Source organism: Lactuca saligna, chromosome 2 (genome assembly GCF_052625555.1).
Source record: "Lactuca saligna cultivar CGN05327 chromosome 2, ASM5262555v1, whole genome shotgun sequence".
Taxonomy (NCBI): Eukaryota; Viridiplantae; Streptophyta; class Magnoliopsida; order Asterales; family Asteraceae; genus Lactuca; species Lactuca saligna.
Window position 1 is genome coordinate 104,165,601 of NC_136418.1, and position 8,776 is coordinate 104,174,376.

Genomic DNA, 8,776 nt, shown 5'->3' on the forward strand with positions numbered 1-8,776 from the left:
CTTTTTTCTTGTGTTGAATATAAGATAGGGACCAGAAGGTATTTTTATTAACCAGGAGGATTACACGAAGAATCTGTTGGCAAAATTTGGAATGATGGGAGACTCGAAGGTAAAGGTTCCTATGGCGTTTGGCACCAAGTTAACACCATCTTTGGAAAAGCATGCTATAGATATGACTCTCTATCGACAAATGATAGGCTATCTCATGTATCTAACTGCAAGTAGACCGAACATTATGTTTTCTGTTTGTTATTGTTCCAGGTTTCAAGCTAATCCTAGAGAACCTCACATGGTGGCAGTGAAGAATATTTTTCGATATTTGAAGCATACTTCGTTGCTCGGTCTCTGGTATCCAGCCAAATCTGGATTCTTTGTTCAAGCCTTTTCTAATGCTGATCTGGGTGGTTGTGGTCTATATAGAAAGAGCACAACTGGAGGATGCCAGTTCCTTGATGGTAAACTAGCTAGTTGGTAGTCCAAGAAGAAAACCCGTGTATCTCTCTCAACAACCGAAGCATAATACATTGATTCCGCTTCGTGTACTTCACAAATAGTCTGGATACAAAGTCAACTTAGAGACTATGGACTGAGTATGAAGAAGATTCCGCTTTATTGTGATTCTGAAAGCACGATAAGAATATGTCACAATCTGGTACAACACTCAAAGACAAAGCATATAGCACTCAGGTACCACTTTATCAAGGACCATGTTGAATATGGCAACGTTGAAGTCCATTTCATCCGGTCCTCAGATCAACTTGCAGATATTTTCACTAAAGCATTACCAGAAGCAAGCTTCAATAAAATTTTGCAAGGTCTGGGTTTGATGGAATCAGAGTCGGTACCGAATCCTCAAACCTCTCTCTGAAAAATTAGGCAAGCGACATTGACTGAACGCTCGGTCTGTTTCGGGTCCTTAAAATTAGGGAACCGAAATGAACTGAACGCTCTGCTTATTTCAGTTCCATAATTTTCGGGAACCGAAATGAACTGATCGCTCGGTCTATTTCGGCTCCAGAATTTTAGGGAACCGAAATGAACCGAACACTCTGCTCATTTCGGCTCCTTACTTTTTTGGGTACTAAAATGAAATGATCACTCGGTTTATTTAGCTTCTATTATTTAAGGTGAAGGTTCGGCTGTATATTTTTGCACTCTATTTTTCTCGTCCATTATTTTTTCTTTATTTCTAAGATTTTTTAAAGTTTTTTATTTTTAAGGAAATCCAAAATTTCCAAAAGATTTTACTTTTTGTTTTATCATTTTTTGCTTTTGTTTCATTTGTTGCTCTCTTCTTCCTTGGTATATAGTAAGTGCCAAGAAAGCTTATGGACTCGTAGAGGGGCTGGTATATCATTTTTCACCATGAACTAGCTAGGTGTCCCTAGAAGCATGCTGCTACATGTAGTCTAAAGCCTCTTAGAACTTTGAGTGAGGCCTTAATGATTCGATTTACACCTATCGTTTCTTCCCAATTAGGTTGTATCATTCACTCAAGTCCCGAGCTACCCTACTTTTCTCAAATGAGTCAAGAGTTTTCTGCTACGTCACTCTTTAAAAGCAGGGGTACATTCAACTCTTTAACCACCTCCTCTATATTCTACATCTACTTTCGTTTCATCAATGTAACCCTTGAGACTCTCAGGATTTACCACTGAGGTTTATGGTTACACAAAATCTGTGTTTATGATCTTAAATACGTACACCACATGCTGAGTGAGACCCTACATCCAACACCAATACTGAATTGACGGTGAATTTTAATCTTCAAACTTTAACTTGTTACCTGCAGAAGTCTCATTTTATTTTCTTGCATGGTCTTTATGAAATTGTCTAACACCAAGACCTTTCTTCCCGAAAGATCCACTTTAGTTTTTGTTTTTTAGATTTCTATTCTAAATTCTGTTACTTCCAACCTATCAAACCTACTTGTTCAACAGACTAAATTGGTCTCACAAGTATTTCATCCAACGTTCGGTCTTATATGAAGCATCGACCTTCGGTTGAAGCTTAGGCACCTCTAAAGCCTATGATTAAAAAGAAGCCTTTCAATGTTTCTTGACAAACACTTGATCGTATTTCCACAGGAAACCACACAAGCACTTCAAGTCTTTCTTGACTTTGAAGGAAGAGATTCATGCCCGGGATGCTCAGCTTTATGTCATATTTGACATCACTCACATCCCATACACTTATTTTCTTTATTTCTTCTTGGTTGACACTCTATTGCATGAAGATCTTTTTGATTTTCCAAAACTGTAGTTCGTGACAATTATGGGTGGTTTCACTTTCGGTTCTAAACATTAAAATGTCTTATGGAAGTGATAAGGGACTCTAGCCTTTAAATGATTACTGGATTGAAGAAGTCAAATGGATGCGACGTTCCAATGTGTCTGTGGATAAGTTCAAAATTAGGCATGTGAAGTTGAAACAGCTCCTAAACCTTCGCCACATGCTATATATCTGGGGAAAACCAAGCTGTCAAATCTCGCTTTTCCAGGCGCTTTTTCAGAGATCGTTTCATCATTATAGAAGATTTTTTCTCTCCTGGCAATCATATATAAAGGGGTTCTAGTTTCACTGTACTATTTATCACACTCCACTTCTCTCAACCAAACGGGCGCTTGCTAAACTGTTCATCTTCTTCACAACGATCTACAATGGCGGATTCTTCATCTCTTCAAGATCAAACGGCATTGTCATCATTGCTTTCAATCAAGCCCAACCAAAATATGATCATTCAGATGACTGCATTCCTGTATGATCATTACATGCTTCAAGTTGTAGAATGCCTAAAGTATTCTCCTTTTTTAATTGCTTTGACTAAAGTGGAATCTGTTCCCGTGTCCCTCTTATCTCAAGTTTACTTCACTGCAAATTACGATAAAATCAAGGAGCGCATCTACTTTAAGATTTATTATCACAAAGCTTCGATTTCCAAAAGACGATTTTGCTCTCTTCTAGGGCTTGCTGTCGATGCCTACGTCATCTCACCGGACTTCATCACAATAACTCAACTATTCTCGGTGTTCTACAAGATGAGCTACACAGAGGTTCTTACAACTTTCACTAAGTTCAAGAAGTCGTGCCTACCTCCACAATGGAATGGGTTGCTCACCCTTCTTCACAAAGGTTTGGTTGAACGTGTTGGTGGTTCTGATGGGTTGAACAAGTGCTTTATGACGATAATGTATGGAATTTACAATGGGATTAACTTGGACTACGGGTTGTTTATATGGTCCCAACTGGTACAGAGTCTTTCCTCTTCCACTAGGCACTCTGAAATTTCATGTGGATGATTTTGGACCATTGTTGCACAACGGGCTATCACATCCCTCAATCTACCCGTCACAAAGTATTCTCTACTTTCCTCTATTTCCTCCTTCCATACCAAAAAGATTATTGTGTCCGATCCAACCATGTTTTTGCACAACGGATCAATTCTGGAAACCATGTACTGGTCTGTCTCTCAGGAGAGAAAACTTATCTCTGATTATAAACTGCTTCCTCCCAAGAGTCCTCGTCAATTAACTCCAGAGATGCAAGTTGCATTGGACGAGGTGGAGAAACCTAACAAGAGAGGAAACCAGGCAGTTTTCTAGAAAGAACCAACTGAAGAACCCTCTTCCAAACCGACTAAGGAAAAGAAACGAAAAGTTGCCAAGGGTGATTCCTCTGCACCCAAGAAAGTCAAGAAAATGGCTCACCGAACACGAACTCCTTCACCTTCACATTTTGAACATAACCAAGAGCAGTTTGGAGGAGAAGAAGAGGAAGAGCAACATGAGGGTTCACCCAAGGGAAACACACCTCCTCGGTCTCCAACTCTGGTGGAAGTTTTAAATGATTTTGTTCCTACACCCCAATCCTCACCACCCAAAACCACTATTCCATCTTCGGTTCCACCTACACTTGTATCTCAACCTGCTTCAACGATTGCTTCACCACCACTTGTTACTTCTCCTCCCATCATCACCACTTTCATACCAACTCCTATCATCACCTCTACTGTAGATCCTTCTGTCAACGTCAACAAATCTGATGTGGGGGCGAAGACTGAAGAACCCCCAAAAGTTACAACTGAGCCAATTTTTCCCAACTCTTTCTGCTGATTCCAGTCTAATTCTTGGAGGAGCAGAGTTTGAATTCGACTCCACTTACTATAGCCCTTACCGAATCCCGAGTGAAGAAGATGAATCTATTCCTGCAACCAACCAATAAATCGATAGTGTTCACAAAAAACTTGATACACTGATCGATTCCAACAAAAAGTACAGTGATGTTGTTCTCAAAGCCTTCATGGATACAGCCCTTCATCAATATATTGAATCCGTTGATAAATGTACTGCGGCTGTGGATGATTCTACTTCATTGTGCAAAAGAGCCACTTCTGAGGTTAAGGATCTTCTCCGTGATTCTCAAGTTTTTCTTGACTCTTTCAAGGGTCATGCAGATTCTAATGTTGCTAAGGTCACCGAGTCAATCGGTTCGCTTTCTCAATCCCTTCAAGCCGAACATACAAAGTTTGAGGCAGTCCGTTTTGCCATCTCTATTGATAACAAGACTTTCTTGTCTTCCCTTGATTCTCGGTTTGAAAAGTTCACAGCTGATCTTCTCCTCGAAAGCCAACTCAGAGAGGATCTTGCCCAACAGACTGCTATCAATGCGATACAGAAAGCTGACCTAGCCAAAGCAGAAAGTGAAATCTCCTTACTAAAAACCGAAAGAGTTGTGTTTCGTAGTTGTGCTGGTGATGTTCTGTCCCAGCAGCACAACGTGCTTCATGCTCATGATCCTATTCTCACGCTCACCATTCGCAATCATTTGACCTCCAAACTCCTTCCTTCGCTTGAACTCTTACGAGAAATGAAGGGTGTTTCGGAGAGAGTTGTTCCTCCGCAACAAGGGGGAGAAGAAGAAAAGCCACAACCAATTCCTCTTAAACTGAAGGTCAAAACCAAACCGAAGGATAATTTAGCTTCGGGTTCTAGTATCAAAGAGAAGAAAAAGCGTGTTATTGGTGAACATGATGAAAGTGATGAGGATCAAGAAACTATCTCCAAGATCCTGAAACGCAAAAAGAGGGATGCGGAGATTGATGAAACCCTTCAGGTTGCTAAGGAAGCTGAGGAGAGAGAGAGAGAGAGAGAGAGAGAGAGAGAGAGAGAAGAAAAAGAAAGAGGAGGATGATGCTCTCAGTTGCAAGAACATGTTGTTCCCTCCGTGGACAAAGGAAACACTAATCAAGGAAGCTATAAAGTCTCTAAGCACACTTTGGTTCTTTTGACTATGATAATACAAGGGATTCACAGTTCGATAAGCCTATCAGCCGAAAGGCATTCATTTTTCATTGCTTTGATTCAACTGCTGAAGTTCCCTCTCCTCATCCTTAGGTAGATCGTGAACTAGTCGATTTCTATCTCAAGTTCGGTCATCCTCAGTATCTGACTTGGAGTGCACAGAAGATTATTACTGTCAAGGTACTGAAGCCATCACCTGCAGGGAAATTTATCAACATTTCTTTCAAGATAACTCAAGGTTCGGATAACTCGATGTCGGTTATCTCCCTTTCAGATCTTCCCAACCTGAATCCACATGATTGGATTCCGCTCTTCAATATTCTTCTTACCAATGCAAAGGAGTATGGACCAATTTTGGATCACCTAAAGCGAATGATTTCTTGCTATATTCACGAAGTATCAAAAATGGATCAGGAAGTGGCCAATGTCCTACATCTCGGCTGGTGCTGGACGATAGGGTGATTTGACTATGGGGGTAGCCCCTAGCACTAAGTCGATTCTGAACTCGACTTGTCATGGCGGAGGTAATCCTTGTAGTTCTTTTGGGCCAATGCCCTACATCTTGCTATATTCACAAAGTATCAAAATGGATCAGGGAATGGCCAATGTCCTACATCTCGGCTGGTGCTAGACAATAGGGTGATTTGACTATGGGGGTAGCCCCTAGCACTAAGTCGATTCTGAATTCGACTTGTCATTGCGGAGGTAATCCTGGTAGTTCTTCTGGAAAGATGTTGGGAAAGTCGCGTACTATTTGGATGTTCTTTAGGTCTTTGGTTTCTTGGCTCGTATCGACAATGTGTGCAAGGAATGCACGATATTCCTTACGCAAGTACTTTTGGGCTTGAATACATTATGTGATACGAAGGCTCGTGTCGGGTTTGTCACCGTAGATAATAAGAGTTTTGCTAGACGGAAGGTTAAGACGAACAGCTTTTTCATAACACATGATGTCGACGTGATGAAGACTCACCCAATCCATGTTGATTATGACGTCGAAACTTTTAATTGAGACTGACATGAGGTCAATTGGAAATGAATGGCTATCTAGAATTAGACTACATCCTATGTATATACTGCTAGTGCTCTCAGTCTTTCCGTTATCCATTTCTACAGTGAACGGTTCTTTAAGTGCTTGTGTTTTTTGCTTAAGCAAGTGAGCAAATTTTCGGTTCACGAAACTCCTCTCCGCTCCACTATCAAACAGTATGCATGCATAAGAGTTATCGAGGAGAAACGTACCAGTGACCACTGTATGGTCGGCAACTGCTTCCTTGTGGCCTATAGCCAAAACTCTTCCCACTCCACTGGCATTCCCTGCCTTAGGGTAGTTCCTTTTGTAGTGGCCCACCTCGCCACATCCATAGCAAGACTGGCCCACACCAACGTCGGGGACTTGATTGATTGGCCTTGTCGGAGCTTTGCAGATACAGGTGGTGTGCCCCTTCCTGTTGCAGTTAGAACAATGTATTTCCTGGTAGGGTCCAGTGTGGTGGAAGTTGTATTTGTTGCACTTCGGCAAGTTTCCAGCGTACTGCTTTACCAGAGCAGCAATGACATATGTTATCACAGTATGAACCGCCACGACCTGCTTCTTTTTGGTAGCTTTCTGCTTCTTCTTGTCATCCTATAACTTCCACTTGTTATCAGCGGCTTTGGAGGGTTCCAAGATGGCTAGGGTTGTTGTTGTTGACGGGGTACGGACCCCATGGTCAAGGAGTCGTTGTGCCAATCGCTTGGCACTATCAAAGTTAGCGGGGTTTGAAGCTAGTACATTCCCCTTAAATGGAGGCACCAGCCCCCAAATATACCTCTCGACCTTCTTTGATTAATAAGGGACCATTCCCAGACATAGCGCTACCAGATTTTTGAATCTGGTAGTGTAGGAGACTATGTCGGAGCCCTTCATGGTTAGGCTCCAGAGCTCCTACTCCAGCAACTGAACTTCGCCCTTTGGGCAGTACTCTTCGATCATGAGATCCTTAAGAGCTTCCCAGCCTATAACATTAGCCACTATAAGAGATAGTGACTTGACATGGCTATTCTACCATGTCAGAGCTCGGTCTCCGAAGGTGCATGCGGCAAATTTTACCTTGCTCCCTTCCGGACAGGAGCAGATCTCAAAGATCGACTCCGTTTTCTCGAACCATTGCGAGAGGGAAATGATTCCGCCAATTCCATTGAAGGCCCTGGGTTTGCAGGTGGTGAAGTCCTTGTACGAGCACTCTCTAGGGCACACTGGAGCTTCTGCAATAGTGGGAGGCACATAAGTTTCAATCCTACTAGTACCGGTCGAGGTGAATTACTACAGCTTGGATAGCCGCCAGATTATATTGCGGAGGAGGTGGTGGTGTTGAAGTTATCGGAGGACCGCATCTCGTTGATCGGCATGGAGGCATCTTTTAACTAAAAGTTTACAAAGATGATCATGATAGTAAGAATCAATTGTAAGTATAGTGAGAGTGATCCATGGGCTAAATTTCCATAGTACAACAGTTGAATGAGTGTATGATTGAAATAGAGATATAACTGTAAGAGCAGGAAAACACAAGATCAAATATTTTCCAACAGATTAGATAATTGTCAATATTACTGGTATTATTGATGTAACAAGTTCGGGAAAGTGACCTAACAGTAGGTCTTACATCAAACCATAAGGGAAAATGTTGACAACTTAGAAGTCTAGTTATAGTGCTTGAAAAACATGAATATTTTACAGAAGAGTGCTTCTTAGAGCACGAATAAGAAAGGTTATTCCTTAAATCAAAAGAAAAGATGAGTCAGCCATCTTCTACTGGCAACGGGTACTCCTCAGGCGAACCCTCAGATCTGCCAGTTGACGAACTATGTCTTGAAGATGTTGCTCATGAGCTCTCTGACGCACTAGAAGTTCTATGACTTCAGCTCGAGATGCAGCTAGTTGTTGCTAAAGAGCTTCATTGGCTCTCCTAGTCCCTTCCATAGCCTCTTCAAGATGGAGAATGCAAACCGTGTTAATGCCCGAATTAGCGTCAACTTCCATGACTCGGTCGATGGCTGCCCTATCATGCTCGTCATTCCGAGCAATTCTACGGACCATAATGGGCAGGACTCGATCAGTTGAGCCTCCCCCACTTAGATTGTAAAAGCTTCGGTCTCCATTGAAGGGTAAAGGTTGACCCTGATCGTGACTCCATCGGTTCAATTTTGTCTCCCACAAGGGTGTGGGACATTGAAATGCTGGTCGGGGGTTAAGGTTTGGGATTTGAGCCTCTTGAGGTAGGTTGTTGACTTCTGGTTCGGAGTCAGAACCATCCGAAAAGCCTTCTGTGAGGTGATCATCCAAAGGGATTGGATGATCCTCTTCTCACTCTGCTTCAAGCCATCCAACATTGCCTTGATTTGGGAAGTACGGGTAGCCGTGTGAATGGAATCCAACCATGATATCTACGCGAGAAAAGGGGTATAAGAATCTAATAAAAATAGACGTACTAGAT